The 18951-nt window shown below is 41.0% G+C and overlaps 1 pseudogene; it reads left to right on the top strand.

The window, feature by feature from the left end:
* Positions 1–1524: 1524 nt before the first annotated feature.
* LOC110954012 (platelet-derived growth factor subunit A-like) lies at positions 1525–18376 on the top strand (annotated as a pseudogene).
* Positions 18377–18951: the final 575 nt, after the last annotated feature.

Genomic DNA, 18951 nt, shown 5'->3' with positions numbered 1-18951 from the left:
AAGCTCAGACATTCTGAGGGAGCTTAGAGTACAGCTGCTGCTCCTTCCTTTCAAAAGGAGCCAGTTGAGGTGGTTTGGCCATCCAGTCTGGATGCCTCAGGGGAGACTTCTTTTGGAGGTTTTCTGAACACGTCTGCCTGCGAGGAGACCCCGGGGCAAACCCAGAACTCGCTGGAGAGATTATGTATCTCATCTGGCCTGGGAACGCCTCAGGATCCCCCAGGAAGAGCTGGAAAGCGTTGCTGGGGGGAGGGATGTCTGGAGTGACCTGCTTTGTCTGCTGCCTCTGCAAACTGACCCTGGATAAGCGGAACAAAATGGATGGAACTATTCAAGGTGTACCCTTCCTGTCCTGAAGAATTTGCTGAGTGTAATCAGATGTAGATAATGGATGGATGCTTGAACTTGCACTGCTCTGGAAACTTGCTTTTATTTTTATTTTTTTGAAGTTACAGCAGTCACCTACTGATGCCAACTATTCCACCTCAAGAGTACCTCAAAAACCTTAAAGTTCCAGATCTTCTGTTACAAAAATCCAGCCTCACAACTTTTCCTCAAAAGGTTTTGACGTAGCGTGGCATGGCTGGGAGTCCTGCTTCTTTTAGGGATCAAGTGGTCGTGGTCGTGTAGCTCTCCAAATGGCCCTAAAGGCTCTGTTTGGAGGAACAGTTGCCTGTCATCACTTTCCAGAAGAAATGGGACATCCTCCTCTATGTTCTTCCACCTTTGCCTCTGACACAACAATCATTCCAACAAGGAACACAGCAGATTAATGTCAGGTTAAATATCTACGTAGCTTGTTTTATAGTGTTGGGTACTGACACCATATTGTTCCTTGATGGTGTGTTCAAAGCCACCAAAACACCACATATTTGAAGGTCACGTCAAGGACAAAGTGGAAGAAAGAGTCTGTCTGTCTTTCCCTTAGTCAGTTTTGTCTCCAGTCTGGATACTCATTAATGAGCTTTATTACACAGCAATTAAACACTTGACACGGTCACTGATCTGTCACACTCATACTCTTGCTCTAACTCTCTCTCGCTCACACACAGTTAGGCGAGGAGGATAACTTTGGCAGAAAAGAAGCCACTGACTGTTAAAGAAAGGTATTCACAGATGTTCCTTTAGGGAGGTTATGAATTAACCTACACACAGGTGATGTAGCTGATCACTGCAGTTTGTCTTCACATTCGATCTTTATTAGTTTGGTAACCTAAAATCAGATGCATATGTAAAGATGTAAAGATCACAAAACGTTAAATCAATAAACTTCTCTACAGTCTGTGCTTATCAATTGGTTTTAACAGCCGAATCAATAGTTTTTCCACCTGTTTTCAGCAAAAATATTCGAGAAAAGTTGCGTGAAGTTCTCATACAGCTGTGGTAAAACTGAACCATCGTGATAAAGACCATTCTGGGTTGTAGTTTAATGCCTGAGTTAGCGCTGCTGTAATGATCTGTAGTCTGTTATACAAAGCGCGCTCTCAGTTTAGCGCCACGGGAACGCGCACAGCTATATCCTGTGACTGAAAGCATCCCGACTTCATTCACCCCGGAGATCACAGGACCGCAGGGAGCTGACATCAAACTCCTCTGGGCTGCAGAGCGGGAATATTTTTTTTTGCCTTTTTTCGTTCTTTATTATAGTTTTCTTCCTCGTATTCCGGACAGAATTGGTTGATTTTGGAGACTGTATTTGAAGCTTAGGCAACAAGAGATGGTAATAATTTGCCCACACAAAGTACCAAGACGCTACACGCCGCACAAATGTGTGATTTTGAACGAATCACGTTGAGGACAAAATGATGGATATTACTGGATGTGCAACTGCAAAGAAACCTTCCATACTTCCATTGGCACTTGTACCTTTGAAACCAAAACGAAGAGCAGCTGGACATCAACTTGACCTCAGTTAGGTTTCATTGTTTGATGAGCTTTCTGCTTCTCACTTGCGGACAAATGGCTTTGCAACTCTGAGATTTTTGTTTTTTTTTTATCTTTCCAAGCGTGACTTACATTAATTTTGGAAATTCAACCCCTCTGATACACATTGAGTGCGAGAGAAGAATAAGTTTGGTCCTCTACTTTTAATTTCATTCAGGATTTTAAAGGTTGTTTTTAGTTTTAAACGCTCTTTAACTGACGTCGTGGAGGTGGTCTGTCCTCCCGAGGGATGGTTCTGGGCTCCCGAGTTCAGGGAGCGACAGCACGGCTGCTCCAGTGGACTCTATCCTGGTGCCAATGCAGTGGATCTGAGAGGAGATGAAAGTCGCGGTCTACCACCTCCTCGCCGGCTACCTCTGCCTTTTACGCACCGCTGCTGAGGTGAGCTTCACGGAAATACGCTGCTGTTGTGGTGCACGTCTTTACTGATGCGCACAGTCCGATGTATATAATGTGAAGTGAAGTATTACTATACAACCCACAGAGAAATAAAACTGAAGGCTACTGTGGTGCATGCAACACATCCAGTCCATTCTATATGCGTAATTACGCACGAAAATTGAATTTAGGAAAAGCTATCCTTTCGTCCTGTTTGAGAAAGTTTCCTCTGAGTGAGCTTAAACTGCCTGCACATAAGTGATGCTTGCATGGTCACGATTCTGCGTCCTTTAGCAGTTTGTATTTCCACCCTCCAATAAGAACGATCGACTTTCTTGTCACAGGAGTCTCCTCTCCCCCGGGAGCTGCTGGAGCGGCTGTCCCGCAGCGAGATCCGCAGCATCAGCGACCTCCAGCGGCTGCTAGAGATAGACTCCGTAGGTAAATCGCTTCATTATAATACATCTCTCATACTGCAACAAAGCTGTTCAGTGAAAAAGTCTGCTCGTGTGACGTTTGTGGTATCAAGATCATAATGTACAATACCTTCACAGCTGACTCTAAGGGTCATGGAAATATAGGAAAAGTATTCGGTTATATTAGACCTTTATCTAATGACAACGTACATTAGAGTAAAAACAGGGAACAAATTAAAGCAATTAAAATTAAAAGTGTTATTTTTAGTGGAGTTAAAGGTGAAGCTGAGCATGCAGTCCTGAGCTCCTCAGACAAGTCAGTCTGAAGTATAGAAGCAGTAACTGTGAAGGCTCTACCACCTCTGTGTCCAGACCTTGGAACAATGAGGAGAGAGGCATCTGAAGATCTCAGAGAGCGGGAGGGAACAAAAGACAACAAAAGGTCAGAAATATAGCCTGGAGCGAGAGCTGTGTGGGCTTTAAAAGTACGCCGTAGAATTTGGGATCAATTTAAAAAGTTTTGGATGCGTTTTGAAGGAGGTAGAAATAGGAAAGAGGCTTTTTTTGCTGATGCCATTGAGAGAGCATAGAATTAAATTGTCTAGGGACTGCCAAAGAAGGCATGAATGACAGTTTCCAGGCAGACAAGGGCCTGAAATATTTATGAAATTTGAAAAACAAGGCTAAACCACTGATTTCTAATTCCTGCAATTATGAGTCACTGAGAGGGGTGTTTGTTTTTTAGACGAGAATATAATTTATGTGAACTTCTGAAATGGGGAGCAGTGGTTGCATCATTCTTATTTTCTCATTTCATGGATAGAAACAATGACCCTACAAGTTGTAGCCTCAAAATATCCACAGCAAGTCTTAACTGGACTGAGAGTTACAGCCTGACAAACATCTGTCCACTGGAGGTTTACATGTGCTGCTTCCTTCCCCGTCTGTCCCTTGAAGGACTCTGCATTGAGGTATTAGCTGCATCTGGTTCACTGCACAGTCAGAGGATGCTGTTCCTTCTCATCTCATTACTGGAATGCTTCACTGGATGTTGCTAGGAGACCAGTGGTCCGTCTTGCTCTTCACACCCTCCTTGAACTTTTAAATTTGTGCTTATCAGCGTCTACTGGTCACAAACTAAGAGCGAAAGGCAGAACTTTAAAGTAAATACTACATCCACGTATTTGGCTTTCTGAATATAAGTCAACAGAGTATGATTAGTGCTATTCAACCTGTTAAAACAGTTTGAGCATCTTAAAATGTATGATTATGTCACACTGATGTCAGCATTGGGTATCTTATCCTTAAACTAGAAATCAAAAATGTGTGATACCAGCATTAGAAACTGCACAAAATGTGATATTTAAAGATGTGTGTAACGGTGACATCATGGGAACCGCACTTTTTTAGAGGTTCACTTATATTAGTGACTAAAAGTCAAATTATCTTGACCTCTGCTGCAATGAATTCTTTTTTTTAATTTTTAATTTTTAATTCTTTTCTTTTTTTTTCTTGAAAGAGCAATACTACACCTTCAGTTTCTGCTGATTGTCCCTTGGTTGCCAAGCGTAATGCTGGTGTCTTCAAAGAGTCTGAATAATTGCAGAAATTAGCTTATTTTCTTCAGCCTGAGGCAGCTAATTACAGTCTTCAGATCCCTTAAAGTGTATAAAACAACTGTAATTTAGATTTAGTAATAAGGTTTCGACATCAGTGTGCACAACACACGTGTATTCTGCTTCTTGTTGAGCAGCTGACACTCCAAAGACATAATCTACAATCTGCATTTTTTATTTTATTCTTTTAGAAACTCAACTGTGGTGTCATTTTTGTGGAACATTTGTCAGCTAGAAGTGGAAGCTGTAACTGTAATCACTAAAAGGGGAGTTTTTGTGTGGTGGCAAATTAAAAAAACAAACTGTCTACAAGTCTAAAAGACTCCAGTATTCACCTTCAACAAACACTGATGCCAACTCTCATTATCCAAGTAATAAATCAGAGCAGATTGAATCAGTGAGGTGAGACAGGAGGAAATAACTGTGGCATAAAACAGGCTTTATTGCATCTAAGCCTCGAGTCAGACTCTAAATTCCAGCCACACAAACTTCTCACAGCTCGGAGCTTCTCGCTGCCTGTGAAACATAGCTGATTCATTTTTTAATGTCTGCCGTGCAGAGCGGTGCCACCATTAATCCTGGCATCATTGAGATGCAAATGTCGAGTGTGACGGCTCCCCGGCTCGGTGGGGGTCAAGTGGCTCACTTCATTATACTGTTGTCATGCTGCCCATTATTGGTGTGAGAGGAGGGCTCGCTGGAAGGCTGCTGTGTTGCTATGTATAATTCATGCTCAAATTCCTGCATGTCAGGACGAGAGAGAGAGAGAGAGGGGGAAATGTTGGAGGTGGACTTTGTTGTGTTTCAGAAGCACATTGTGCATGTAGGCAGGCGTGTGTGCGTGACTGCTTGCACACACACATAGCAGCAAGAGTGGACGGGTGCACACAGACACACACAAAAAGAAGTGTGAGGCTTGGTATTCAGCATCAAATTAAAATAGTCCTGCCCAGACATCATTTATGCTGATTTCCTGGAATCCGTCTCCCTTTACCACCGATTTGCACACGCAGACACAAACTGAAGTCCACACTACACACACAATCTTTGCGCAGAATTTATTGGCTTTGAACATGTCTGTGGATATCCTGTGGTTTGGAAGTGCTGAGTGGTTTGATGAATCTGCCAATACTGGGAACACAGAATCTCCTGAAGCACACACACACACACTCAGACACACACGCCACCTAAAGACGGAGCTCCGTTTAAAACTCCACCCTGGAGGGTACAGTTACCCCTCCTGGGCTGATATGCATCTTTATGCTGTAAATCACTGGTTGCTAACTAAAGATAAACATCAGGTCTGATGAGACTCAGATGGAGTATTGTCACAGCGTGCCTCAGGGAATGACAAACACACGAAAATGAACCTAAAACAGGTTCATTTTAACTAAATGAGAAAAACTGATATCATCCAAACCGAACAGAATAAAGGGTAAAAGCCTCCCGTGCTCACTGCTGTTAAACCAGGTCAAAGCAAATTGACAAAAGCACTTTTGGGGCACATGAATCATTTTGTAGTACAGTTTCCCAGTTGTGATCAAAATGCAGGCGTTCAAATTTCCGTTCCTCTGAGCACTTTATGGATTTATTATTCATGTTTGCTTAGAAGCTGAGATGGCAAATGTTAGCTGAAGGAAAGTTGAGAATCCATCAAAATCTGCAGAACAGCTACTGAACAGGCCCTGTTGGTGACACTGTTTTTGTAAACTACTATGTTCCCGTTTCAATTGCAATTCCTCAAATAGTTTGAGATATTGTGAAGGCGTGACAGTCTCACCAGCCTGTTACTTTAGGTATAACTCACCAGGATTTTATTTATATAGCTCCAGTTCTCAAAATCAGTCATCTCAAAACACTTCACACGGTAAAAACCTGACAGCAATACATTGTAGAGAGAAACCCAACAAATCCAGAGCAAAAAGGTTGGTGACAGTGGGAAGAAAAACTCCAGTAGAGCCAGGATCATGGAGGGCGGTCATCTGCCGTGATGCACTGGGGTGAGAATAGAGGTTGTGGCAATATATATAAACTGTCAAAAAAAATCTCAAGAATGTGGTTTTTACATTTAGAATTATATTTTTGGGAAGGAGGGAAAGTTTCAGCATCTTCCTGTTAGCTTGTAACATAAACCTCTCACTGTAGCGGCTTCACATCCTGAAACGGTTTCAGGTCTTTCAATTACTTTAACCAAAATACTACACTTAAGTACAAATCATGAGGTAGTTTTACTTGAGTATTTTCCATTTTATGCTGCCAATTCCTTACATTTCCAAAGCACTTTCTGTTCCACTTTCTTTACATGACAGAAACATTTTTCACAATAGATATAACAGGCTTTTAAAGTACAACACATTTTAAACAATACATTTCGGATGTCTGTGAGTTGGTAAAAGCTCCACCAAAAAGTACTGTTTCCCTCTAAATTTCTCACATGATTTAATTTGAAGAAATGTTTATTGGATCCAAAATCAAATCAAAAATTAATTAAAAGACAACCAACAATAGATTTGTGCATCAGGACTTTGTTTTGTCTTCTTTATTCTCTCCATAATCGTGTGATGAGTCCCAGATTTATCTACAGTCCCTGTCTATGAAACTGTATAAATAGTAGTTTAAACCAGCTCCTCCTGCAGCAGCTACACAGCAACATGCTGCCGACACACTGATGTCTCAGTATTAATCATCTAATGAGCTCATGTATCATATTTATCAGTCGAGGGATCAATCTGGTATTTTTCCTGCAAAAATGTAATTATGTTTTGCTTCAAATGCTTGTGTATTTTGCTTAAGTAGGATTTCAATGCACTTTGATTTGTAATGACGCATTTTTACGTTGCTTACTTTTTAAATAAAATTCACAAAACTGCAGTCAAGTTATTTAAAAAATAAAAGTTAGATAACAACCTCCCAGGAAGACGAGCAAAACGTGTCAAAGTCAGACAGCAGCTGATTATAATGCTAATTCCAGCTCTCAGACGAACATTCAGATCAGTCTGGTAATCTGATGTCACTCAGACACTGAGTGTTTGCATTTTAAGTTCTTGACATTTCTCAGCTGTTGACCATCAAGTGACTCTGAGTTTCTCCTGAAGTAGTTTTTGCATCCGTGTCTTTATGTGAATTCCATTTAAATTGTATCTGATTATTTGCACTGACACACTGTGTTTCATCAACGTACGGAGAACTCAGTAACCCGTTGACAGTTATAAAATCCGAACTGAGTTACAGTAACTAGGTTAAAACTCCTACTCTGAGCAGGAGGCTAACTTGAGACAGATGTCTGAAAGAAACAGCCTCTGTGTAGCGAGTAACATCTTCACACTTTGACTTTTTGGTGTCAGTCAAGAGGTTATCCTGAGACAAGATTCATGGTCCCGGAGCATGATACCTACGAAATAACTTTATGTTTTTCTTTGACTAAAAGTTTGATCAAACCTAGGAGGCAGACATTAATGAGAATACATTGTTACATTTACATGGCACCTTGAGGATAAACCGAACCTTTTGTGGGACACAGTTTTCATTTTGTTTGAAAGAAAAGTCCAAACAAACTCTAAAAAAACACGGATGCCTTCCCAGGAAAATGAACTTTGTACATGTGTCTTATCTGTACTAAAACAGGCCTCTGAACACACGGGTCCCAGGGTCTGTGTTGTTAGCAGTGGGCGTGTTGTGACGTTCTTATTTTGTCTTTGCCCAGAGAACGAGGTGATCGAGGAGACCAAACACAACTACCACAAGGACTTCTCTCACAGCTACCCTGACCTTGAAGAGAGCTCACACACACACCAGACACCGGAGGAGCACTGGTGAGAACACAAACACACTCAGTCAGCTTGTCCTTGAGACACTCACACACACTGGTTCATGCACAAAATAGCCTTCTTTTTATTTGCTTCTGTATTGGTGCAAAAAGTTCTCGACACTGCCGATCTGATGGCAGACCCCTGACCTCTTTGCACCTGCAGTGGTGGAAGAGGCCTTGCCGGCTGTGTGCAAAGTGCGGACAACGATTTATGAAATCCCCGGAGCCAGGTTCGATCCCACCTCGCCAAACTTCATCATCTGGCCTCCTGCGTCGAGGTGAACGTCTTGCACCGGCTGCTGCAAACCAGCAACATGAGGTGCCAGGCGGTCGCAAACACATCGCACCGTCAAGGTAGGAGATTGAATCCTGACTTCACTGCATGTATGTGTGAAAATGTGACTTGTGGTTGTTTTGTGCAGACAGTTTAACCTGTGCTTAAGATTGTTCCCCTCATTTAAAGCCAAGTGTTATGAATACACGCAATGAGTTGGTGTCCGTCCTCGGTTCATGTGCACGAGAGGCTTCAGTTTTCCACATGTTTTGTGGCACAGATGTAATCTAAGTGGAGAAAATTTTCCCCTTCAGTGGGTGTTTGTCAAAAATAATGTGAATAATCTTATCAGCGAAAAGGTGGAGGGAAGCGCATTCTTTCTGTCATCTGTAGTTTTTGTGGCCAACACCGGATCGGAAATGCTTCGTGAATCTATGAGGTCGGGTGGGAGGAGGACTCTTGAATTATTGAGAGAGGCTGAACTGTATTTTCCTGCCTTGCTGTGAGGAGGCGGGTGGGGCAGTTGGCAAGGGGCGATGGGGTGCTGGGGGTAGATTGTTACATCACATCTGAGTGGCCCAGCAGCACGGCACCCACACGGCTGCTGAAAATGTAACTGGACCCGACCATCATCAAACATGCAACCAAAACCTGGAAATGAGTTTCTCTTTATCATCATTCCTCGAACGAACCTGTCAGGAAAGATCTGTGTAGTCCAAGAGCAAGAACTGAGTGAAATAGATCTGTAAATTAATAACTATACACCTTAAGATATGATGTGATATCTGAATGTCTAGAACACATCCTGAAACTTTTATGGCATCCGAGTCATAATTCAGATACTTCAAAATAATTGCACAGAGGGAAGACACTAACTGCGGTTACATAGACAGTATTTCTCCAGCTTGACTCAAATCACAGATGGAAAAATGATTTGATTAGATTTATGCTTACGTGCCCCAAAGCATTTATTCAGAATTTACTTTATCTGACATGTGCCATGTGTTTCTGCCACTGGAAAGCTAAGAATCTTCCAGAAATATAACAGAGGAAGAAACTTTTTTACATTTTTTTCCGTTTTATTGAGAAAATTTCACTAATTGAGTTGAAGAAAATTCCCAAGATGCAACCACATGTGTCCTGGGAAGTTTCAGCATTTCTACTGTTCTTTCTAATTAAACAGCATCAGCAACACATGGTTTTTCCTGCAGTAAAAACAGTGCAAGAAAACATTTCACAGCTCATGATTAATGGTCAACTTTGTGCCCTTCTACTGCCAAAGACCAGTAGATGAAAATCCAGAGCAAAAACTGGTAGGAGAGACTTGTTCTTGCCCAGTTTACCAATCAGGAGTGTAGCATGATGCAAACTTACGCAGAAGTCTGTTCTGATAGAGGTGGTTGCATGAGGTGTTATTCATTGTGATTGGGCTGCTATTCTGATTATTAGGGTCCACGTAAAGACCGACTTTAGAGAGGTGTGAGGACCTTTAGATGTTTGGCTGACAGAGAGAAAGGCACTCCTTAAGGGCAAAACTTGTCATTGGGTAGGTACTGTGTTTCTACTATGAACTATAGAGCTTTGCAGATGCAGTTGTAGCTGTAAAGAGTAAAAAATTGGAGAAAAAAGCCAGCAAAAAAACAGGAAATGTATCCTACTCTTGTTTGTGTTTGTGCAATTGTTGATCCTTTTGTTTTGCCGCTGGTGCACAAAGAACTTTGCAGTAGACTGATCTCGTCTCCATACAGCAATCGTCCATTGCAACCATTCTTTGTGCTTCTGCTGGGTTTCATCCCTCTGCCGTCGTCCTTCTAGTGGATTTCTTCTTTCCACTACCCATGCTTGGCAGCTACGTTCATACATCACCAATTACACTCTGAAGTATAAGCAGTCAATTGAAAAGTCAGAGTCAGACAGAATGAGCCTTCGTGCACTTATCACCTCAAAGTGTGAAGATTGGGCCAATAGACTTGGTGTTGCAGTAATTTATTAATCCTTTCTGTAGAGAAGACGATTAGTTAAAGCTAACTTATAAACACTGCTACCTCCCAGTTTTGAAGCAGCTTTGATAGCAAACTATCCTTAGCAACATCACCTGTCCTAATCAGCGCAGAGCCGGTGTAAACTCATGGCTCATCTTGCTAAGTGAATCCCAGTCGCTTGTGGCCTAAAATGTAAAGGCAAAACACCTTGATAATTAAATTAAATGTAACATATAACTTGAGAAATTTCCCCAGATCCCCTACTTGGTAACCACAGTGGTTTTGTCAGAGCAAACGAGTAACTAAAGGACACCAGTTTCCATTTAATTATTTAGCAAAGGATGGATAACTTCAACTTCAGCTTATTTTCATTCAGCAATGTACGTAGTACACAGTTAAACGAAATGACGTTTCTCACATCCATTCACAGTGCAGAAATGAGGGTAATGCTAAAAAAATTAAGAATAAATATGAGGTAAAATTAAATATAAGATAGTTTTAAAACAACTAAGCTAGATAAAAGAGCAACACAAAAGCACAAGCATACTTCAGACGCAATCATACTCGCTACTGGGGTGATAATAACTTAGTATTAGCTTTTATCGTCACGCACATTTTGGGCGTCTTCCCTCCAGGATTTTCTGTCTTCTGTGTCGTGTCGCCTGAACTCCAGCACCACCGACCCTTCCGTTAAAAATTAGTGTGATTTTTTTCCATGTTTCTCAATGAAACCCGCTGCTGAGCTACGTAAACTCACACCAACAAGGAACCATAAATCCAGCTTCACATCAGATTTCAGATTCAGATATTTTCTTCTTCGTCCAAAGAAATCCAGATAACTGCTCTGGACTTGAATTCCTAGTAGCCAAAAGCACATTTGGTGAAATGTAGAGGTTTATACTCAGCGACTCAATGATCAGTTTTTTTCAAAAATTGTTGTGAAGTTTAGGATAAATCCTGACTTGTGTACATGATTTCATGATTTGGCATTGAAACCTGGCACCTTAAAGAATCTACAGTAGATGGGAAACTGAGGAGCTAAAGTTAGGAACAGTTTGATAAATGAATGCAGCGTCACTAGAGAACTTGAAGATTTTTGTTGATAACTTTCCAAACTTTATTCTAAGCAGTTTATATAATAAACTATGTGGCCAGCCCTTTGTTTATGGCTGTCTCATATTTTATGACAGACATTTAAGAGAAACCGGTAATACGAGTGAGTTTCACAACATAGAGAATAAACTTTAGTGTACCTCATTATAAATCTGAATATAGACATTAGATGTGAAATAAAACGAACAAACAGTACCTTGGCATTACAGTCATAGTATAAAAGCAAGAAAATAAAACAGGAAGACATTACAACAGGCAAAAAATGCACGCACATTCAATCATAAAGACTGCTAATTACTCTACAAATATTTCACAGAAGGCTTCTGTTGTTTGTCGTTTAGTGGCACCGACCCCGGACACACACATAAAACTAATGATGGCAGCGAGCATGTAAACACACTGCCACTTACTGGAGGTATACACTCTACACCTGCCAAAAACAATTACTCTCCCAGGCTTAGCCATTGTGTGTGTTTGTGAGTGTGTGTGTTGCTGATTGAGAGTCTGGCAGCGAGTTAGTTCAAGAACATAATAGCTTCCTTTTGATCTCTTCCAGAGCTGGAAATAAGACTCAGTAAACCCCAACTGGTTCACAGTCACAAGCTGCCAACTGGGAGCGGACCCAAGGCGTCTGTGTGTGTCTGTGTGTGTGTGTGTGTGTGTGTGTGTGTGTGTGTGTGTGTGTGTGTGTGTGTGTGTGTGTGTGTGTGTGTGTGTGTGTGTGTGGGCGTGTGTGTGTGTTCTGCACTCAGGAAATGGATCTAAAATGCACATTTAAACTATGAGGAACAACATCATTGTTGTTGATATTCAATGTGTACATACGATTGTGAAATATGAACAATGCGCTGTACAGGTTGATGTATGATCACATTACTCAAACAGAGTATAAAACAAGATTGAGAAGACAGGCGTTGAAAGTGGGTGGGTGGGAAATAAGAGGAATGAAAGAGAGAGGAATGAGATTAGGTATTAGTGTTTCCAGAGGTCAGGGGGAAAAAGTTGAAAAAGAGGAAGAGAAGGGGAGTTTTGATTCTCTGTGCTTTGGCCTGATGAAATCCAATCTCAGATGAAAGGAACCGTTCTTTGTCTGCTTACAGAGGAAATCAAAAATAAAGTCACTCACATGTGCTGAGATTCAGCGTTCAGAGGGTAAAACGGTCACGACTGCAAATTGCATCGCATAAACAGCGGAGGGAAAATGGCAGGGCCGAGATTCAGGTGGTGTGTCCATATGAGAGGAAGCAGAGAGAGAGAGGAAGATAACGTTACCACCGGCATCTGAACCTCACTGCTGCCATATCTGGTGTGTGAAGCAGGTGGGATGAGAGTTTGTAAGTCCAAGTTCAAGGATGTTGTGCTTTGCAGGAGAATGATGGATTGCCTTTCACCTTGGAGCAAGCTGCTGCCTCGGATTCACGTGTCTCAGAGTCTTGCACATGTCTAAGTCGAAGTGGGAGATAGGTGGATTGGTGGAGCTTTAGTCTGTCAGCTGTGGACTCTATTGTACCGATGAAGAGAGAATTAAATATGAAGAAAAAGCTAGGAAAACCCCTCTGTGATGAAAAATCAAGTTAGAACACTCTTAATGTGTCCAAAGGGAGTTTTGTACATGTCTGAAGAGATATCAAGCACAAAAAAGTCTTGAAACTGCTGCGTCACAATGACCTTCCCGAACACACAGATTTAGACTTCAACAGTAAGACAATTCTGGCTCAGATTTAGTTTCTGATTTAAATGTGTATGACTAAAAACTGCACAGGAATGGCAGAGAGAGAGGCTGTGACTTTATAGAGCTGCACATTCTGGTGAAATCAACAGTGTAGAGTTACATCTGAGCAATTTTTAGAGCAGAAAGAAATGATTTTCATGGGAAAGAATTCAGAATATGTAATTTTAATAAACAGAATTGAGTTTTCAGGAGTTAAACTAATCACCAGGGAGGGACTTTAATTTACTGATTTATTTATATCTGGTTCCCTGAGACTTGAACTACGATTTTTTATTTTTGCACACACATCCCCTTAAAATCACAGGTAGAGGCTCCAAAAGTGAATCAATCCCCCTAGACCACCATGTTCGAATTCCAAATTTTATAGCAGGAATCAACTTGTTTAGCGTCTGATACAAAAAACTACTTTCTGTTCATTCCAACTGTGCAGGGCACGAGTTTTTATACAACTCAACTGTTTTAATTGTTTAAGGCTTAAAGTTATGCATGAATAAGGGTGGAGCTGCTTTGAGACTTCAGTACCATCATGACCTCACCTCCATTCAGGCTCTATGTCTTTGCTCATTTATGAATTAACTGAGAATAAGGAGGCGTCAGGCGCTGTCAGGATGATGATAACCAGAACCACCACGCTGAACTTCAAACTGCTGTTCAGAAAACCTGCTGGTGACGTCACAGAGGGTTTGTCCATCTTGCATACGGTCAATGGTAAACAATAGCAATAGGCATTTCCAATAGGCAGCTGAATACAGTCAGTAGTCCTCATCAACTCTATGAAAGCAAAAGTTTCATCTCAGCTTCATATATGTTCAGGAGGGTTATTTTGGGAAAGCAGTGTGACATGAAAGTCAGATCTTTTGAGTAATGGTTGACTTTGCAGAACATTACATCACCTTAGTTGAACTTCTTTGGTTGTTTTTTTTTCTTTGTTATGTTTAGTTTTTTAAATCTGAGTCTGTCCAGACTTGAAGTGAAGATGCTTGTGCAATCAGACCTGGAGCTCCTCCGATTTGGCTCCCTGTCAGGGATGCGAGCATCAAGCATGTACAGCATCTGCGTGTTTGTGTCATTGATTTTGTACGTTTACAGTAAGTTGGGTTTCTCTGTGAGAATGTGTCTAGGAGCAAGAAAGAGCTACTGTTGTTTCAGCAGCGAGGCTCAGACATCCAGCGCTGGCAGCGAGGGCGACGTATGTTGGCACACAACGAAATATGCGTCACTTAATGTCAGTTAAATCAAACCTCCTGTCAGTGTTAATGCTCTATTCATGTATCCAAGCAAGAGCAGACACATCTGTGTGTTTACACTACAGGAGAGACATCGTTTGTGAGCAATAAGTTAAAGTAAAGCATTATGTGTGTTGCACTTGTACTGCATATTTACTGTTTTATTCTACCTAAGTGTTGCTCTGTTTAGACTCATATTGTGTAGAAGCAGATAAAATGTGAAGACACAAAATTAATTATGGCAAATGTATCTGAAATGATTTTGCAGAAATTAAGTATATAAAATAAACTAAAAACATTTACATTTGGAATACACGCTCAATTGCCAGTTTGTGATTCACACCTAGTTAAAACTAATGCAGTCTAATTGCTATTGCTACACCTGTCAGACTTTGTGTTCTCATACAGTATGTATTGTCTACTATATATGCTGCTCATGTGTTGCACATTTAAATATACTTATGTAATACACTGAATTGTGCAAAGTCCGAAATTGTGCACAACTTCGTAAACAGCACAAATCAGTATAATAAAACTTAAGTAACTACAGTTACACCAGGTAGCTAATTAGCAGCCCCACTAGGTGTGTGCAAATCCTTTCTCTGGCTGACTTTCAAATGTGGGCAGATTTTAACAAAGAATCTGTAAAAGACATCTTAGATGGCTGTTAAGATGGTAAAGACTGAAGCTAAAATTGTCACAGGCAAGAAATGTGTAGTTTCTCTATGAATAGGACATTGAAAATGAAGAGATTATTTCTGGTATTAAGGTGCACAAATATGTAATTCTACATTTAAGATTTTGTTTTATAAAAATGATGAGGGTTAAATGTAAAATAAGACAGGTATTTTACACTAGCATGACCCTTTAAATACTTTGATTGCATGATCGTTTGTAACACTGTATAAAAAAGATGGACACAGTCATCAAGTCTGAAAAGTGGCGCCAGTGGAGAAGTAACTTAAAGTGCAATACCACTGATGGTCACAGGGGGCTCCAAATAACAGCTGGTTCCAGTAGACTTCCATTCAAAAAGTTCCAACTTCTCTGTTAAAATAATAAATCTGAACATTTTTTTCCCATGTCATTATGATGCTATTAGCTAAATTCACTTTACCTCATCAGTGTCCTGGTGGTCATTTAGAAAAAAAATCTATCATTAAATAGATAGGCCTCAAAGAGAGGTTTGTTTGGGGGGGAAATCAGCTTGATTGATACTCGATACCTTTTATATACAGTCCATGGGTCATATTTTCAAATTCTATGTTTCTACTTTCTTTAATGTTACAAAAGAAAAGGCTGCTAGGAGGAGAACTAACCGATGTGTTGACAGAACTGCTCCTAACTGTAGTGTTGTTGGCTGGTGTTACTGGAGTGTGAATGTCCTTAATTCCAGTAAAGAGCAGGGCGGAGCTGCTGACATTAGCATTAGACTAGACTCTGATGTGGCATCCAGGACTGGTTCCCCACAGTAGGACAATTGTGTGTGGTGGATTTGCTGGTTATGGACAGAACTTGGTTGTTTTATCTTCTTTTTTTCCCTACCCCAGAACCAGGTGTATTTTATATTCAGACTACCACCGTTTTTAGAAGAGTGCTGAGTGCGGTGTAGTCAATGAAAAGGTCGTCTGGTACCTCTGTGACTCAAATGGTGAAACAATGTTCTGCTTCAATTCTGTTGCATCAGATTAGGTGGAGTTGCAGCTGTTAGTCACAGTTTTTTGATTGGGGATTGCTCAAAAATATCTCCACTGACTCACTGGTATAAAGCTGTTGTTTAATGTTTAATTTACGGTAAAAGTGAAAGGAAAAAAAAACAGATTCCAAATCTCTCTCTGGCCTTTTGATGTGGACAATTAAACTCATATTTCAAAATGACTTGCCCCTCCGCCTTTGAAGTAATGTTAATACTAGTGGAGGTAGCTAAGCTGACATGTTGTATTCTCGGCTTATGTCAGAGCTGATAAACACACTGATTAGTCCACTCCTCACAATGTTGCTGTAGTGTTTTTGTTTTTTTCAAAGCTTACCTTATCTGATTCTGTCTCTCACCTCAGGTGGCCAAGGTGGAGTACGTGCGACGGCGGCCCAAGCTGAAGGAGGTGCAGGTGAAGCTGGAGGATCACTTGGAGTGCATGTGCACCAACAAACGCCACATCAGCCCAAACTCAGACACAGACAATGGTGAGCAGACAGCAGTGTGTGTGTGTGTGTGTGTGTGTGTGTGTGTGTGTGTGTGTGTGTGTGTGTGTGTGTGTGTGTGTGTGTGTGTGTGTGTGTGTGTGTGTGTGTGTGTGTGTGTGTGTGTGTGTGTGTGTGTGTGTGTGTATCAGCTCACATGTGAAGGCCTCTCCCGTCTGAATGTTTCGACTGACACCGACAGAGCTGATAAGGGATCTGAGGTATTTACTGTGTTTTTCCTCTCTGCCTGAATTAGTCTTCCCTCAGGGCACCACCCTCCCTTCTTCAACCCCCCCCCCCCCACACACACACACACACACACACACACACACACAGACACGTCCCTAAACAAAGAGTATTATTCAAATGTCTCTCCTAAATTACAACCAATTGTTCTGCAGAAATGGGGGTTTGAGAAAGAAGAAAATAGTTTCTAAGCATGGTAAAAAAATGCTGGGTTGAAATGAATTACAATGATCTGTAACAATCATTTCTTGTGTAAGCCACACAGTGAATGCTATCAAACTATATTTTGGGGATATTTATACTGAAGCTCTTGTAGATAAACTCTCTCTGTAGTCAGAAAATCACATTTCACTCCCAGCAGCAGCCACATGACTTCCTGCTAAGCGTCTACCTGCTAACGTCGTGCAAGTTACACTGCCATCAGCTGAATGTGAAAATGTACATTTAGTCCCTTTTTGGACATGCACCATATTGTGTAAATGCAATGATATACTGTCAGATTTAGAAATAAGTCACTTTTACGTAAAGGAAATCCTACATCAGAACAAATGCCATTTCTGTGACACTTTAGCTCATGATGGCAGTAGGACGAGTCGTCTCTGACTTTTATCAGCCTTAACTGGCCACCAAAATTTTTTAAAAATCTTTTGTTTGTGGTTTATTTGAAACCTTGAGAAACATATTTTTTGTTACAGAATTCACGCTGGCTGCCAGTGGCTGACTAAACTTTCACTTTTTCACAAAGTAAGGAATTCATACTGAGGACAGTTAAAAGAATGTCGGGCATGAAAAGGAACTGTCCTGGAGATAAATGAGTTTGTGTGTCCTCATATTCGATTCTCTCCAACAGGCATCAGGTGAAGAGTGACAGATAAAGGAGTGGAGGAGAGAAAGAAGAAACCAATAACATCTTCTGCCTTTCACTTTCTTCACCACCTGCCATCAAGTGACAGGTTTGATGGATCATATTTTGCCACGAGATCTTTGGGGTCTTTGATTGTGGAACTCAGCTGTATTTTGAAACATTTGCTAAGGAGCCAAGCGTCAAACTTCCAGACACAGAAATGATTTCCAGACAGACTGGTGATTCCTCGACAGAGAAGACGAGTGATTAGTTGGTGAAAATTCAGAGTCCTGGCAGAGCTGAGGGGGGCGTCGAGGATATCCGAGGACTAATTTTCTGTGCCGTGCTCCTTCTCCAGAGTATAAACTGCCCAGCGACTCGGATTATAAACTGTGTGGAATCCTCTCCAGAAACAGTGACTGGGATTAGGTTTTTGTACTCCTCAGCAAAGCACTCACACACATGCACGTACTGTATATCCTCTTATTTTTATAACCTCTCATTTTCTATCGCTGTCTGTTTCTATTTCTGGTATGTTATCCGCATAAAGAATAGGAGGAAGATGATCCTCCTGACCTGTTACTAATACTAATAAAATATTTATATGAAAAAAGAAGCGAGTGTTGTGATCAGAAAACAGGTTTTAACAAACAGGGTTGTAACAAAATGACTGAAGGGTTTAAGGATTCATTTAAAACAGAAAGAGGACCCAAAAAAGATTGTGTGTGTGACAGAGATTATCTGGAAAGGATCATAATACTGAAGCTAAAACCCCTGTGAATTTGTAACTGAGAGCAGCACACACACACACTTAAATCCTCGGTGAAGGAAAGAACAGAGATACACATGGAAAGGCTTTTTACACAGTGGAATAACTAATAGAGGTTTTTGTGCCATTAAATTGTTTCTGTTATTATTCCAAACTCAGGTCAAGGAAATGACAATTGTTATGGTAAAGAGGAGGGTAAATGTTTTCAGAGGTGACCTCAGCTCTGAAAGCAGGATGACGTGGAGGAGAAAGTGACTTCATATCAAAACATGAAACATCCGTCACTTATGGTGTTCACTCTCGTTAGTGTTGTTGTGGTGGAATCTCTCTTTTACAGGTGCTTCATGGTGGTGCAACAAGCTGCAGCCATGAACAACAGACAAGTTTATTGTTTAGCATTTAAAATTATAAGAGGAGATTAT

Source organism: Acanthochromis polyacanthus, chromosome 3 (genome assembly GCF_021347895.1).
Source record: "Acanthochromis polyacanthus isolate Apoly-LR-REF ecotype Palm Island chromosome 3, KAUST_Apoly_ChrSc, whole genome shotgun sequence".
Classification (NCBI taxonomy): Eukaryota; Metazoa; Chordata; class Actinopteri; family Pomacentridae; genus Acanthochromis; species Acanthochromis polyacanthus.
The sequence above is the reverse complement of the archived record's forward strand: the minus strand, read 5'-3'. Positions and strand labels throughout refer to the sequence as shown.